The 17,649-nt window shown below is 49.0% G+C and overlaps 2 protein-coding genes across 7 annotated transcripts in view; both read right to left on the reverse strand.

Moving 5' to 3' along the window:
• Positions 1 to 4,980, reverse strand: part of EEF1AKMT2 (EEF1A lysine methyltransferase 2) — a 331,933-nt gene extending 326,953 nt beyond the window's left edge. Inside the window, exon 1 of the mRNA XM_050803797.1 lies at positions 4,977 to 4,980. The gene's annotated coding sequence lies outside the window, so the exon portion shown is untranslated. The remainder of the gene's footprint in view (positions 1 to 4,976) is intronic.
• CTBP2 (C-terminal binding protein 2) overlaps positions 1 to 17,649 on the reverse strand; it is a 173,287-nt gene that overhangs the window by 84,928 nt on the left and 70,710 nt on the right. The gene's annotated exons all lie outside the window — the stretch shown is intronic.

Raw genomic sequence — 17,649 nt, forward strand, 5'->3', positions numbered from 1 at the left:
CAATGGAAAGGGCCACTCTCTTACATTTTCACATCATCTTTCTTTTTTTTTTTTTTTTTTTTTGAGACAGAGTCTTGCTCTGTCACCCAGGCTGGAGTGCAGTGGCCGGATCTCAGCTCACTGCAAGCTCCGCCTCCCGGGTTCACGCCATTCTTCTGCCTCAGCCTCCCAAGTAGCTGGGACTACAGGCGCCCGCCACCTCGCCCGGCTAGTTTTTTGTATTATTTTTTAGTAGAGACGGGGTTTCACCATGTTAGCCAGGACGGTCTCGATCTCCTGACCTCGTGATCCGCCCGTCTCGGCCTCCCAAAGTGCTGGGATTACAGGCTTGAGCCACCGCGCCCGGCCTTCACATCATCTTTCTTTCTTAATCTCAATGTGGTTGATGTCCACTTAAAAGTTCAAAAACATGATGCGATTTCTTCAATGGCGTCTGAATCTCTCTCTCCTTTTTTTTTTTTTTTTTTTTGAGATGGAGTCTCACTCTGTCGCCCAGGCCGGAGGGCAGTGGCGCGATCTTGGCTCACTGCAGCCTCTGCCTCCCGAGTTCAATCGACCAGGTTCAGGCAATTCTCCTGCCTCAGCCTCCTGAGTAACTGGAATTACAAGTGTGCACCACCACACCCAGCTAAATTTTGTATTTTTAGTACAGACAGGATTTTACCATGCTGGCCAGGCTGGTCTCCAACTCTTGACCTCAAGTGAGCCACCTGCTTTGGTCTCCCAAAGTGCTGGGATTACAGGCGTGAGCCACCGTGCACGGCCGGCTTCTGCATCTCTTTCAAATGGGATTTATTTTTTTAAATAAGATAAACATATTAATAAAATTGGAAGCCAATTTGTATGTGGCAAACAATTTTTAGGTGGCAAGTGAACTGCTTTGATTCATATAGGGATTTATACAAACTGTTATGGCTATAGCAGCTAAGTTTTACCAAAAAGAAAGATACAAGTAAATTTCTCTTAGAACACAGTGAAGGTCACCAGGACTGAACACGTAAAATGGCCAGTATCTCTGCGTGCTGCCCTCCGGAAAGCCATGTCCGCACATGGCGACATATGAGAGGGAAGATTCCTCGCAACCGGGGCCTGGTGCTGGTTGGAGGCTGTCTGATGTCATCTTTCCCAGGAGGGTCTGTTCTTACTCCCACGGTCCAGACGTGGAAACCCTAAACCCTGATCTTCAAACCCACCCAACGCCACAGTAATGCTGGGGATGTTCTCAGTGCATGTTCAGCTATATCTCCCCCTCAGCACTGCTGGTATTTTAGGCTTAACAATTATTTGTGGTGGGGGCCTTTCCTGTGCATTGTGGTATGTTCATAAGCCTGGCCTCTACCCTCTAGATACCAGTAGCACTCCCCCTCTCTGAATATGATAATCAGTCCCTGAAGGCAAAGTCTCCTGAAAGCAGCAGCTACATGAAGGTCTCAGAGAATATAGTGAACATAATGAAGAATGTAACAAAATAGCTCAGGGCAACAAGGATCCCCTGCAGACAATTGGCTGTAGGCAATGGCCTGTCTGGTGTGCCATGAACACCTAGCTGAGATGCACCCTCTGTAGTGAACACTGGTTTTTTTTTTTTTTTTTTTTTTTTTTTTTTGAGACGGAGTTTTGCTCTGTCACCCAGGCTAGAGTGCAATGGTACGTTCTCCGATCACTGCAACATCTGTCTCCTGGGTTCAAGCAATTCTCCTGCCTCAGCCTCCCGAGTGGCTGGGAATCACAGGTGCCCGCCACCATGCCCAGCAATTTTTGTATTTTTGGTAGAGATGGGGTTTCACCATGGCTGGTCTTGAACTCCTGACCTCAGGTGATCCGCCCGCCTCGGCCTCCCAAAGTGCTGGGATTACAGGCGTGAGCCACAGCGCCCGGCGAACACTGTCCTTTTTACATTGAAGTCAGTGTGACTGGGTGTACGTTTCAGAGTGCACAGTACGTATTCACTGTTGTTCTCCAGAAACTTCTTTCTTACCTTGAAGCACTCTGTGTAGTACTTCCATTTCCTTGGCCCTTCCCAACAACTTGGACCCCACACATCACTCAGGGCTGTTCCTCATCGGCTACAGGTTTAACCTGGCAGAGAGGTACAATGAGCTGAGATGGTAGCTCGATGGCACAGGGACACTGGAGCCACCTGTGGAACCACGAGTCCTGCCTTGACTAGAACTTCCACAGGCGGAGCTGAGAAAACAACAGGTGGGAACCTGGACTCCTAACTGACACCAGGCAGACTCAATTCCAAATGTGAAAATAAATCAATCAAACTTTTACCAGAAAACAAAGGGGAATGTCCTCAGGATCTTGAGTAGACAGCAATGACCTAAGACACAAATGCACTAACCATAAAATCTAAGACTAGCCATCATAAAAAGCTTCTGCTCATCAAAAAGATCACAGAGTGACAATACAAAGCAAGAACATACTTCAGTAAAAACATGCAACAATGCTCTTCCATCTAGAATATATCAAGAATTTTGACAGTTCCAGTATACTATAGTTTGCATATGGCCCCCAAGAAGAGTACGCTGGAAACTCAATCCCCCATCATTCTGGGAGGTGGGGCGTAGTGGGGTGATGAGGCCACGAGGATCCACCCCCATTAATGAATCAATGCCGTTATTGTGGGAGTGGGTTCCTTCTAAAATGGTGAATTTTATTCCCTTTTCTCCCTCTCATCTCTCTTTGCCCCTCGGCCAGGGAATGACGCAGCAAGAAGACCCTCGCCAGGTGCCAACCTTGTGATCTTGGACTTCCCAATCTCAAACACTGCAAACCCAATTGCTGTTCATTATCAATTACTCATTCTGTGGTATTCTGTTACAGAAGCACAAAATGGACTAAGACACGAGAAGAAAAAAAATCCAGACAAAGCAATTTTTAGAACAGGCAAAAGACTTGACAGGAATTTAAGAGAACACCCAAATAGCCAATTAGGACATGAAAAGGTATCTAATATGCACCAGGAAAACACAGATTAAAATGTGCTGAGGTTCTACTACACATGCACCAGAATTGCCAAACGCAGAGGATAATGCTAAGAATTGCCAAAGCAGTGGAACAGAACTCCCATACGCAGCTGGCTGGAGTGGAAACCGGTACAACTCTTCTAGAAACCCACCAGGCAGTTTCTACCAAAGCTGAGCATGTATATCCCAACGGATCAGCAATCTTCTTCTAGGTATGTGCTCAACAGAAATGTCTGTAGCACACGTGCACCAAATGACAAGGATTATGGCGGCAGCATCATCCCCAACAGCTCAAAGCTACAAATCCCAAATGACCACGAACAGAATGGGTGTATAATTTGTGCTACGATCACACAATGGCACCGTACACAGCAGGGAACGACTCCCTTCCTCCCTCTGAGGAGAAGCCTCCTCCATCCTTTCTTTTCCCAAGCTCCAGACCCCCATTACCCAGCTATCATCCCCTAGCACCACAGGCGGCACCCACCTCTGGGCCACAGAAGACGACCCTGAGCAAACGTGGCTTAAGGCTCCAACCCTGCCAACTCCACTCAGGTGGGCTGGGGTGTGGCACTGGCCCTGGAAGGCTGGTCCAGGCAGCAGCTGGGTTCCAGCCCCGGCTCGACCGCTTTGGGAGCACGGCCATTGCCCAGTCAGCTCAGGTCCCTACACACTATGGGAGGCTCACCCTCAAGGAGGGTCAAGATCTCCCCTGGGTCCAGAAGCCTCAGTTCTGTCCAGGACCACTGTCAACACTCAGCTCTTTCCCCAGGAACTCGACCACCTCCCTTCTTTCATCACGGCCCCACACGCCTTCCAGCTCCTTCCACTCACACAAAGGAGCACCTGGCACTGGAGAGGCAGCGCCTCTCCACGCAGCTCAGACTTCACTTTCCAAGTTCTCCCGCCACCGACCTGACGTGGAAGACACACTTGGCACAAAAGGACCAGACAAAATCCAGTGCCAGTCAGGTTGGCGCTGTTCTGAGAAGGCATAGACAAAAACAGAAACTGAGTTGTAGCAGGGGTTAACAATTTTATATCCACTCTGGCAAGAGGCGGCTCGTTCCTCAGGCACTGTCTGCGTATTTCCCTATTTCATCCCTGGAGAGTTTAAATGTCCAGAAAGGTTTCTTCCTTCCCAGACCCTCTCTCTATCCTTCCCCCTTTAAATGGTCATTTCTGCCAAGAATCATCTGTCTCACTACTTCCTGTTGGTCCATTAATTACAATAACAAGTAATAACCCTGCAGTGATGTCATCCGAACTTTTACTTCCTGCAGTGAATGCACAGGTCAGGCCGACCGATGTGTGTGTCCAGATGCACCACGCCTCCATTTTGAAAAGAGAAAAAATTCACAGCTCTTGCACTCCAAAGCCTTCATGTGTCCAGAAGCACTCACCCCAAGGTTTTATAAGTTAAATAAAAATAAAATGTGTGTCAGGCACCGCTGCCACCAAAATGTCGCTATTGTAAGCGGAAAACAAGCCACTGATTGTGTAGAGCTGTGAATGTAGGTTTATATACATAAAGAAAAGCCACATTTTCAAGACACATGTAATGAGATGCAGGGAATGAGACACTTTCAGTGTTTCTAGCATGTGTGAGCTGGGGAGAGTTGGTTTCTGACATAAGCAGGGACAAGGCGGCACCTGTTGGGGATGGAGTGACTTCCTTATCTGTGTTCTTAGAGCAACAGGGCTGGAGACAGGGAAGGAAGAACCCCCCATCCGGCTCCAAACTCCTCGGGCTCGCAGAAAGGGCTTACTCACCCCCTCACCAGGCCTAGCAGCCAACAGCAATCGGTGTGGTTAATTTTTTGAAGGGATCAAAGAATAAAGCTGCATCCAACAGCACATTCTGGAAAGTTCTGGGCTTGGGATTACCAACAAAAAGGGCTCTCTGAGACAAACAACTGGGAGCCTGCCTAGAAGAACCCTGAAAACCCAGGTCAGCTGAAGAAACCACCCATGAAAAAGCTGGGGGTACAGTGGTGATGCCCACCCCCCAGCTGATGCCCGTGGGGTCCCTGATCCTCTCCCTCCTGTGTTGAACCTCAGCTCACCTCTCATTTAGTCCAAACGGGGCCACCATTTGGAGTCTGTTCTGTGATTTCGGCACCTGGTGTTCAAGGTTATCTTAGGTTGTGGCTTAGGCAGCCAAGTCTGGCTTCAGATTCAGCCCTGGGTGGTGCTGATGCGGGGAGGTGGGGGCTGCTCTGACCCCATCATCACAATTCCCGTAAGAACCTTTCTCATGGGAGGACAGGCTTGGGCGTTCAGATCAACAGAGGAGGGAGGTTCTAGGACATATTTCCTACGCGAAGATAGGCCCAAGAATATTGTTTTTGTCTACAGCCTGCCAGAAACAAGGTCTTATCAATTATTATTGATTCCGAAGCCACTTCACCACCTCAAACTGCCTGTTCCGTGGCCACCCCAAGATTGTTCTACTTCCACAGCCTTTTTTTTTAAAAACCCAATGCACATTGGCCATTTCCTGACAAATTCTACCAGGGTTGACTTCAAAGTGTCGGAGGGAAGGTGCTGTTTTGAGCTGACACGAGGTCACAGACAAGCCAAGCTGCGATGGTTGGGGACAGCTCTGGAGGCGGAGCAAGTATCGGATCCTGTAGAGACGGCCAAACCCAGAAGGCCTTGTTCAGATACCTCTAGGGACTCATGACTCTCGCCCAGGGCTTAATCTGACCCTTACCAACAATAGTGTTCTTTCTTTTTCCTGCTGTGTTTTCCTACCATTGATTTCAAAATCTAGACCATCAAAAAATTTGTAAAAACCAAGCCCGTAATGCCAGCATCTTGGGAGGCTGAGGTGGGCAGATCATTTGAAGTCAGGAGTTCAAGACCAGCCTGGTCAACATGGTAAAACCCTGTCTCTACTAAAAATACTAAAAAAACAGAGCCAGGCATGGTGACGAGTGCCTGTAATCCCAGCTACTCGGGAGGCTAAGGCACGAGAATTGCTTGAACCCAGGAGGCAGAGGTTGCGCAGTGAGCCGAGATCATGCCACAGCACTCCCGCCTGGATGACAGAGTGAGACCTTGTCTCAAAAAAAAAAAAAAAAAAAAAAAAGGGGGGGGGGAAACCAGGAGCTTTCGGGAGCCTGCCTGGGACATCACCTGGCTCCATGCGTGAGGCTCCTGCTCTAAAGCAGACGGAGAACACGGGGCACAGTGCCTTTCACAGCTACTGGCTCACATGCCAGTCCACAGTTTCCAGCGGTGGCGGCATTTCTCTTCAGGGAGGAAAATGCTACAGAATATTCCCCACTGATCAATTCATCTGCCCGGTTGGATCTCCTTCTAAACTTAAAATCTAGGCATTTAGTCCTGAGAATGCCACACTCTGCAGGTTCTCCTTATATAGACTGAGATCAACAGTGGGTCGGTTTCAATAAGGTATGAAGAAACAATGAGGCAAGACCATTTTGAAACAGCCCATTATATATAAAGAAAATTCAATCAAGCCTTGGCTATAAAAACAGAAGGGTGGACCGTGCACTAGCATGTCATTAATTATTAATTCTCCTGCAATGTCCCAATATGGACTAAATAACCTATTCCCACAGGAAAATGTATTGTCATTGACAATAGAAGACCAAAATATCTATAATGGTTGTTAATTGGAAGAGAATCAGTTCCACACTTAGGACAAGTGACTATTCCAATGGAGAGTTTATTCACAAGGCATTTTCTCACATGACGCAGGGAGACTGATTTAGAAATCGCAATCCTCTCTCCTGTGATGAAAACCACTTCCACGATTAAGCACTCCATGGAGAAGTACTTACTTACCAGCTTTCCTTTGGATTCTGAATGTTTTCTGCAGATTTTAAGCAGAGTCGGCTCACCCTCCATTCCTGGTAACCGTGCTAAATGGTTTCGATACTGTACCTGAGCATTTACAGTGATCTTGTCAAATAAAACGTTCCTCCAAGTTAACTCCGCTGTATATTTATGCACTTAATATCGCAGCTGACTACAAAGTGCACAAATCATTTTAACAGAGGATAAATTTAACTACCATGAAGGCATTTTACACTCTGCTTAACTTCACTGAGGGGCCCATATTTTTTGGAGAAGATAAATCATGCTTCCATATAACTCGACTTAGGGGAACAGCAGTCAAAACTCACAAAGAGAAATAAACCCAGTTTCCTTGGATTAGGGGTAAAACAAACATACCCACACTCTCAACCAAGACATCTGTCCCCTGTATCTCTTACCACACAGTGGTAGCCACCAGTGCACCCGGCCCAGGGCAGGTGGGCTAAGGGAGGGGCTGGGCCATGAGAGCGCACCCTCCTCTGCCCCTGGTCACTGTCCTCTGGCCATTCTGGAACAATAGGGATGGAGCACTGTTGACCTGACAACACCCCTAGCATGGGGAGGGCTGCCATCTGCGCCATCTTGGCTGTCATCATTAGAAACACAATCTCCTTTTTCTAAAAGGAGCTCCAGGCCCCACTGCCAAAAGGTCTCCAGACGCACATAAGAAATTCAAAAAGGGGGAAAAATAGTCACGCAAGAAATCCATGCATACAGCAGCTGAAGCCATCAATTATTTACTGAATGAGGGAACCTTAGCCATGGCCCATCTGGAAGGGCCAGACTTAGGTCTCAAGCTGTGCCCCGCAGGTCAATAGCAGGAGCCCTTCTGACCTGACAGGAGCCTCTGAACTCAACTCAGGGTCACAGGAGTGCATTCTTAACGTTCAGTGGATACAAGTGCACATGTGTCACCTCCACAAATTAAGGACACTCAGCTCTGCCTCCCACATTCCATACCCAGACCTGGTATGCTAAGATACACAAAATCATGTACAGGACTTAAAAAAAAAAAAAAAGGGGAAGATTCAGATAATAGCTTTATAGTGGAGAAAGATGGACACAGTCTTAGCCAAGTGATCAAAGTTAACCCCACCAATAATAAGATAAATTCACAAGATGTGCCCTCCCGATCCGCTGTGCTGAGAACAACAGTGGTTCCTGGGCATTCCTGCCCAAAGTGCCCAACTCCGATCAGGAGAAAACAGAGGACAAACCGAACTGAGGGCCATTCTACAAAACGACTCGTCTGCTCTCTTCAAAAACATCAATGTCATGGTACAAAGGAAGACAAGAAACGGTTGCAGATTAAAGATGACTAAAGAGACGAGGAAACCAGAGGCAATGCAGAATCCCAAGTTTCCTTTGCTATAAAGGATCTTATTGGGACTACTGGCAAAATCAGTAAGATCTGAATATTAGATAAGATTCTCAATGTTAATTTCCTGACTTGATACTTGTCTTATGTGAAAGAACGTGCACTGTGTTTAGGAAAAATTAACTCCTCCATCCCTAAATACTTTAGCCTTATATATTTGCAAATATCTCAGAGGGATCTGAAAATTATATACTCTGTGTGTGTGTTTCTGTGTATGAGAGAAAAACAAGCAAATGTGGTAAAATGTCATTTGGAGAGGCTAGGTAAAGGGTAATTAGAAATTCTTTGTTCCATTCTTACAAGGCTTCTGTAAGCCTGTAATTGTGTCAAAAGAAAAAGTTAAAGGGAAAAAGAAAAATAGACATGAACGGCCACAGTGATTGTGTTCAAGTATAAGAATCAAGATTCACTGATATTTCCCCAGAGAACCCAAATTTTTGCAATGTGATTTCATTACTCTTAAAGGTAAACTATCAAAAATAAAGTAAGAGTCACAGCATGTCAGGGGCTTCAAGTGGAAAGACAAGCGGGTCAGGGAGGGCAAGGTCCCAGGCCTCCTCCTGTCTCTGCTGGCGGCTGCTCCAGAGGTGGCGGCCACCGAGAACCCACCCTCTCTCTACCCAGGCTCAAGTATCCAAACTCCACGCCAGCACTGTCAACGCTGCTCAGGGGTAGGCTCTGTACCTGCTGCTGTGTGCCAGACAATTCCACACAGCCACAGTACAGTCCAGAAACCAGCCAGAACCAGCCCGTGGGCAAGGGAACAGACCTGAAGGTCACAAAGCTTGGCGTGCCCTCCCTGATGGCCCAAGGTTAGGGCTGGCCACGCCGGAGCTGGGGGCTGCCCCCCTCCCACAAGGCAGCCTGTCTCTGCAGGCTGGCTCCAGGCCACACTGCCTTCAAAATCCCCATCCGTGCTCGTTACAGCCAATGGACAGCCTCGCCTTGGAGATGTGGCCAGATGGGCTGCCTCTTAAGTCCTCGTCCATGCTCCTTATAGCCAATGGGCAGATTCACCTTGCAAATGCTGCCCTTCTGGCCTCTCTCTGGAGAAGACAGAAAACTCAGTAACTTCCCCAAAAAGCTCCTGCTTTATGTAGTGAACTTGTACTTCCCACTAAAATCAATTCTTAGTAAGATTTAACAGGCCTCTTGCCTCAGGCCTCAGGTATCATTTTCAGCTCATTTTGACTCCCCCATGAGGAGAGTATAGTGGCTGTACAAGTCACTGCACCGTATCCATGATCATTCTTCCTCTGCCAGTTTCCTTTTTTTTTTTTTTTTTTTTTTTTTTTTGAAACAGAGTCTCGCTCTGTCATCCAGGCTGGAGTGCAGTGGCGTGATCTCGGCTCACCGCAACCTCCGCCTCGCGGGATCAAGCGATTTTCATGCCTTAGCCTCCTGAGTAGCTGGGACCACAGGTGTGTGCCACCACACTCGGCTAACTTTTTGTATTTTCAGTAGAGACTGGGTTTCACCATGTTGGCCAGGCTGGTCTCGAATACCAGACCTCAAGTGATCCACCCGCTCGCCTCCGGAAGTGTTGGGATTACAGGCGTGAGCCACTGCACCCAGCCTTTCTGAGAGTTTTCAAAGGACATATGTCCAGCAGGCCTTCAGCATTACCTTCTACTCCAGAAAATTCGGCTCAGAAGCCAATGCTCGAGGAGAGGGCTTCCCTGAGCACACCAACCAAGACTTCAGTGCCTTCTCCCTCTGAGCCAGCACAGGGCCCATCTCTCTGGGGGTGTGGTCCCCACCAGACTCCAAGTGCCTGGAGGGGATGGTTATCCACTTGGCTCTGCAGCCAGCGGCTGCTGCAGAACATGTGTCGAACTAAATAAAGATAGACTTAAATTCTGCCTTGAAGTCGCAAGTTTACATCTGACACCAACAACGTAAGACCACCAGGGCCAGCATGCATTCTCAACGTATTTTCCGAAGCTGGAAAAAAGCACAGCCAATTCACTCACAAAAGTCTCTCTTGATATGGCTTCTGGATGGAAGAGCGTCCCTGTCGTGCCAGAGGGGGTCAACTACTGGGTGGAAACAGGCCCATTCCACAGGCACCACTGCTGAGCCTCTGAGTCCCCGGGACAGGGATGTCCAAGGACACAACACTGAGAGCTGTGCACAAACCCTCGACCTGGGTGAGGATACCGCCCTCTGAGACTCAGTCGCCTCATCTACAAAAGAGGAAAAGATACCACATTACCGTGACCATCTGGCCCAATGAAAATGCCGCCAGGATCAAACACCATAACGCAAAGCCCTCTGTTCACATCCCAGTCTGAACAAGCACCCACGATGCACTTGCTGTTGTTTGTTTGCCTTTTTTCTTTTTTTAAGGCAGGATCTTACTGTGCCTCCCAGGCTGGAGTGCAGTCTTGACCTCCTGGGCTTAAGCCGTCCTGCCACGTCAGCTTCTCAAGTAGCTGTGACTGTAGACACGCACCATCACGCCCAGCTCAAGTTTTTTCATTGTTGTTTTTTGAGATGGAGTCTTGCTCTGTCATCCAGCCAGAGTGCAGTGGCGCGATCTCGGCTCACTGCAACCTCCATCTCCTGGTGAAAACAGAGGCCCATTCCATAGGCACCACACCATCTGAGGTGGTGTTCTCACTGTCTCCTGGTTAAACATTTTTCCTGCCTCAGCTTCCCGAGTAGCTGGGCTCTAGAGGCGTGTGCCACCACGCCCAGTTGATTTTTGTATTCTTTAGTAGAGATGGGGTTTCACTATGTTGGCCAGGCTGGTCTAGAACTCCTAACCTCAAATGATCTGCCTGCCTTGGCCTCCCAAAGTGCTGGGATTACAGGTGTGAGCCACAGCACCTGGCCCCAGCTAGGTTTTTTGATGTTTTGTAGAGAAGACAGCCCACTATGTTATTTTATTTTTTGTAGAGAGGTTATCTCACTATGTTGCCCATACTGGTCTTGAACTTCTGAGCTCAAGCAATCCTCCTGCCTTGGCCTCCCAAAGTCATGGAAGTATAGGCGTGAGCCACTGTGAGCCCAGCCGGCTGCTGGTTAGAAGTGCATCTGTTCTTTGTGGCCTGCGAACAGGCACTGGCCCACACCATGAAGGCCGCCTCGAGGGGCTCGGGGAGCAGCTCAGAAAAGAAGCTGCAGGGAGAACGGTCCAGTCATCCTTCTATTTCAAGCCAACAGCAGCCCCGTGGAAGGAAAGGTGACTAAATGAGAAGGAATGTGACTCAGAGGGAGGCACTCTGGAGGCCGCTGTGCCTACCCCAGGAGGGGCTGGTCTCTAGGTAGAGTCCCTACCAGCCCGGAGGCTCCCACCCAACCTTCCCCATCGTCTCTGGGAAGGGAGGGCATGAGAAGGTGGTTCCCTGGAAGCCACCTCCCCAGTCCTGAGGTTCACACCACCTCAGTCTCAGGGGTCCGGGGGCGGCCCCGGTTAAAACATGGGTTTCCAGACCAGTGAAGCACTCAGAAGCACAGCCCTCTCCTTGCCTGTCCTATGTCCCCTGGCGGAGGGTGGGTCTGGTATCTATGGGGCAGGCCCTGACCCTACCCGAGCAGCAGCAGCGTCCCACCATCCCCGCCTTCCTGACCCACCGGCGCTCTTTCCCACCAAGACGCCTTGAGAACCCCAAAACACATCTCCACTGCTGACCCAAGTCTGTCCCCAAAGGTTCTGCCTTCGCCACCTGTTACTGCCCAGGCTTGACACACAGCCGTGAGTTCTGCCGTCGCCACGTCAGCAGATCTCTGCCAATGTGTGCTTGCCCTTGAACATTTCCCCCAGCTCTAGGCAAACAAAGCCCTCTCCTTAGCAACAGCTCACTGGGCAAAACCCAAAGATGACCCGACCTGGCACACCTCCAGCACTCCAGGTCTTGGCTCATGACCACGGGACTGCGACAGAAATTACCTTCAACCCTCACGTCACCACCCATCACCCAAGCTGCGACACCAATACATCAGCAGGAGAAATGAGGCGGATTGCAAACAGCTGCCAAGTTCCAAGATAAAGAGTTTTATTTTGGTGGCTAAGGGGAAAGTAGAGAAAAGCCGCCAACATTTTTACTAACAGCATAATTATATGAGAGAAAACTCCCTCCTTTAAGATTCCTACGCTGCCCTGACAGCAATTTAAGCCGCTGAGAAAAGACGGTGAAGACAAAGTCATTACGGCAGGATCCCGTCTCCTTCCTGTACACACGTCTGACTCTCTGTAATGACAATGAAAGAAAGCGCTGCGGGCATATGGCAGGAGAGCCACCTCCGTGTGCAACAGCAGTTGAATCAAGTGTTTAGTGGAGGATTTAGCTGTCTTAAAGATCCTATTAACCAGAGACAATTTCCATCCCAGGCTCCAGGCAGAGCTGGGAGCTTTCCTTCAGAAACGAGGGCGAAGAACCTCCAACAGTAAGTTTTCTGCGAGCGCTGGAACTTCCAGCCCAAAGCCTTCAGCAAATCACTCCACGGGGAAATCTAGTCCTGTCAACTTTAAACCGGCCACCTTGTGTTAACTGGGACTTTCGCAGCTAGGGTGTGGAAATCTTAATGCACAGCTCTGCTACTATATGAGTTCACTTCAATGATCCCCTTGTTTCTGCTCTTATCCCTTCCAGGCCATTTTCCAGAGACATCCAGGGGGATCCTTATTGAAAACTGAAATATGATCCTAGCCCAGTGTCCTGGAAGTTCTCCAGCAACGCCCAATGCCTTCATGGTCAAGATCCGGGTCTGCCCTCACAGGGCCACAACCGCACTGGCTCCTGCCCTGGCTACAGTCCCTCAACCTTGAAACCTTTCCCCAGATGCCCCATGGTTGGCCTCCTCCTGCCACGCCACTCTCAGCCTCCCCACAGAGATCCACTCCCTATGTTCCCACCAAAGGGTCCCCTCAGTCCAAAGTATCTCTCTGGTCTTAATGTTTGTGTCCCCTGCAAATTCCTATGCTGAAATCCTCATCCCCAAGGTAAGGCCTTTGTGGGGTGATTAGATGATGAGGGTGGAGGGTTCACAAACGGGATTAGTGCCTGATGAAAGAGCTCTTTTGGGCCAGGCGCAGTGGCTAATGCCTGTAATCCTAGCACTTTGGGAGGCCGAGATAAGTGTATCACCTGAGGTCAGGAGTTCAAGACCAGCCTGGCCAACATGGCGAAACCTTGTCTCTACTAAAAATACAAAAATTTACCGACCGCGGTAAATTTTGATCCAGCAATTCCTGTAATCCCAGCTACCCCCTGGGAGGCTGAGGCAGGAGAAAATACAAAAATTTGCCGAGTGTGGTGGTAATTGGCTGTAATCACAGCTACTTGGGAGGCTGAGGCAGGAGAATCGCTTGAACCTGGGAGGTGGAGGTTGCAGTGAGCCGAGATCGCGCCACTGCACTCCAGCCTGGGCAACGGAGCAAAATTCCATCTTTAAAAAGAACAAAAGAGAAAAAAGAAAAAAAAAAAGGAAGTTTAACCCTTCCATGTAGTGAGAGTACTGTCTCTGAACCACAACGGGGGCCCTCACCAGACATGGAATCTGCTGGCATCTTGGTCTTGGACTTCCCATGAATTGTGAGAATTAAATTTTTGTTGCTGTGAGCCACCTGCTTATGGAATTTTGTTATAATAGCCCAAGCGGACTAAGACAACATACTCTTGACTTGACACTGAGAAAGCCAGCAAGACCACAGGCCCTCAGGGAGGGGGCCCTGCCTCTAGAACACAAGCTCAGTGGGAGTGGGGCCACTGCACCTCGGATCCTGAAGAACAGTCCCCAACACACACGCACACACGCACACACACAATCTCTGAACGCATGGATGACTGAGTCTGAAGAGATCATGGACCAGCCCTGATTCTTCAGCCCAACTTCAACCTTGAAAGGAAAATTTGGGCAATTACTTACTTTTTTTTTTTTTTGAGACGGAGTCTCATTCTGTCGCCCAGGCGTGGCGTGCAATGGCGTGATCTCAGCTCTCTGCAACTTCTGCCTCCTGGGTTCAAGCGATTCTCCTGCCTCAGCCTCCCGAGTACCTGGGATTACAGGCGCCTGCCACCATGCCCGGTTAATTTTTGTATTTTTAGTAGAGATGGGGTTTTGCCATGTTGCCCAGGCTGGTCTCGAACTCCTGACCTCAGGTGACCCGCCCACCTCCAGCTCCCAAAGTGCTGGGATTACAGGCGTGAGCCACTGCACCTGGCCAAGGGCAATTACTTTTTAAGTACAGAAGCATCAGTGAAGGTCAGTGGCATGACGTCCTGGGTCCATCCTCCACAGGTTATTATAAAGAAGCCATCCATGAGGGCCAATGTCCACACCTGCAGTAAACACTCCCCCAGTCCCTCTGAGGGGCAAAGGTCTGTCTTCCAAAGAGCCTGGGCCTGGTCCTTTTGTCATTCAATTGGCCCAACACCCACTCACATGCCTCTCATCCCCTCACTTAAGTCCTCATTTTCCCACAGCATGCCACGACAAGCCTTGAGGCCAGGCGGCTTGTCTGCATCTCACAGCACCTATATGCTCTCTCTCTCTCTTTCTCTCTCTCTCTCTCTCTCGCTGGAGGACAGCTTGTGTGGCTTTACGAATTCTCTCGATTTACAAGAACTGTGCTTCCTTGTCTCCCAGCCCGGTTCTGCCCTCTGGAACCGGTTGCTTCCCCAATTCCTGGAACAATACTCCGAGGACAGGTGCTTTCTCTCCGGGCTCAGCAGCCTCGGATGCCTGAGTTACCTTCCTGCACCCTCCATTCCCACCTCCTTCGGTGAGCTCTTCGAATGGTCAAGGCACAGTTCACATCTGGCCCTGGAATCCTGACACAGCACGCCAGCCCACAGAGAACTGTCCAGGATGCCTGAGAGCTGATGGAGCCACCAAGAGCTAAACTGAAAAGGGACAAAAGGTCACAGGAGATCCTGTCAAGACAATTGTAACTGGTAGGTGCTGTGCGTCGGACATACTGCACGATGTCATTCAAGAAGCTGACGGAACAGCAGTCGGCAGGAGTAACAACAGAACAAGGACAGCGGAAGGAAGTTGGCAAGGGGCGTGGACCGCTGTGGGGGGTTCTAAAGAATGAAAAGGGATGGGAGTGGGATGACCTGTGTAGTTAGATAGTATATATGATAACCATGACCCCAAATCAAGAGTAATAAACACATAAAGAATGTCTCTTTACCACTCAAATGATGACAGGACGCATCAAGGCAGCCACTTCTGATATCCACCATGCAACTGAGGGTTTTCTTTGATGCTGCTGGTCATCACTCAATCGTGGTGAAACAACACAGCCAGCCTCAGAGCATGCCATTAATCAATCAATGCAACGGACAAGCTTCTATCACCCCGGATAACCTCAGGATTGATCATTATTGCTTATTACCTTCTAAACTGCAGGGAATGAGTCCACATCACCTGAAAATGTCTCCCTCCTGGAAATTACACAGTAAGTGTTTCCGTTGGCTAGAAATCAACAGCCCTACTCAACGCCTAACAATTGAGTTTTGTTAACAGGCACAGAAAGAGGGGGCAGATCACACCCTTCGTAATTCCTACTTCTCACCACTGTGTAAACCCACCTACCTTTAAGAGCTGCACCAAATTCAGAGACCTACTTGGGAGCTAAATGCCCTTCTGAGCTCCCCTGGGCTCCCTGCCCTCCCGGAGACTTTCATTATCAGTTCTTCCAAGATAAGATCAAGATGAGATAAATACCAAACAGAACCACTTCACTTTCTTCGTGTATCAAGTGTGTCTTTGACTCTAGCTGGGATTCACAAAATCGGTGGTGAAGATATAAAATCAGTATTAGAGACACAAAGGCCATGTTTTAACTTTTTTAGTGGGGTAAGAATAACATCTCTCACACAAGTATATTTGTCACTTATGCCTCAAAACAAGCTGCGACCTACATAGTATTTCAGAGCCGTATGACATGCTGTAAACATTTTTTTACTTTAAAAGACGTGCTCTCGACAATAAATTTTAGGCGAGAATAAAATTTGCTTTTTTCATAAGCATCAAGGAAAGCAAACACTACCAATGGGATTTTGTTTTTCAACATCTGGAGATTCTAAAGTACCAGAGGTCGACACAAAAACTTTAAATCAAAGTAATGAAAATGCCTGACGGAATCAGTGAAATTCTTTTGTGAAACAGCCGACCCAACTTGACAGCTGAACTTCAGAAGTCACGGTGTGGCCCAGGGAGAGCACAGGTGTCTAGGGGAGGAGGCAACCTGGAGCCTCCCAAGGACGGTTTCCGGCCACCGTTTGGGCTGTTTCTCTTTCTGAGTCTACACATTTGCAAAGCGTGCAGATCAGGCAGGCACAGCTCAAAGTGGCTGAACACACCCAGAAGGACCAGCCAGAGAATGTAAGATGTGCAGGCGAGAGCAGCCAGGGAGCAAAGGATGCTTGCAGGAGGCGGAAGCCGGGCAGCTTCCAGGACTGAACTACACATGCATTTCCTGCAGTCCTAGCTCAATCCTTGACATACAGCAGGGACTTAATAAATGTCTGCTCCACAGCATACACTACTAGTCCTTGCCATCTGGCTGACGGAGGGAGTGGCCTAACGGGTGGGACCACGTCACAGGAGGGTTCTCAGCTTGGCCTCTGTTGGCTCAGTTCCATATGCCTCTCCCCCGAAAGTCTGCACACTGATGTTGTCCTTGGGAACACTTCCGGCTGTGCTGCACCCTCTGTGTTTGCTCCACTGGTGGGAACCTGGGGGCCAAGGCGCCCCAGCAGTCAGCTCCAATGCAATAGTCCTTAAAGAGCACAGCCAAAGCTATGCTTGCTCTGGACAGGTAACTCCCCCTTTCACGGGCAGGGGGAGGTAAAGGGAGCGGGCAGAAGCCAAAAGGAATTTTCCTCTAAAAACAGAATTGCTGAAAGGCACTTAATAGAGGGCTAGGGACCAGGCATGGTGGCTCACACCTATAATCCCAGCACTTTAACAGGGTGAGGCTGCAGTGAGCCGAGATCGCGCCACTGCACTCTAGTCTGGGTGACAGAGTCCCTGTCTCAAAAAAAAAAAAAAAAAGAAAAGAAAAGAAAAAAAGGCGGCAGGGGGAGGGAGTGGATGGGATTTGGCTGATACCTGAAACAACAGTGAAAGACAAAGAATATGTATCATAAACTGAATTACAGACTTAAGATATTTTATGTTTATAAATGATTTCATAGAAAAAATATGGAATAATAATGGTTGTTAAAAAAAAAATGTCTGAGGAGGGCCAGCGCGGTGGCTCACACCTGTAATCCCAGCACTTTGGGAGGCCAAGGTGGGAGGATCACTTGAGGCCAGGAGTTTGAGACCAGCCTGGGCAACGCAGTGAGACCTGACCTCTGCCAAAAGTTTAAAGATTTAGCTGGGCATGGTAGCGCATGCCTGCAGTCCCAGCTATTTGGGAGGCTGAGGTGGGAGGATTGCTTGAGCCCAGGATGTTGAGGTTGCAGTAAGCTGTGATGGCACTCACCC

The sequence above is a fragment of the Macaca thibetana genome, chromosome 9, assembly GCF_024542745.1.
Source record: "Macaca thibetana thibetana isolate TM-01 chromosome 9, ASM2454274v1, whole genome shotgun sequence".
NCBI lineage: Eukaryota > Metazoa > Chordata > Mammalia > Primates > Cercopithecidae > Macaca > Macaca thibetana.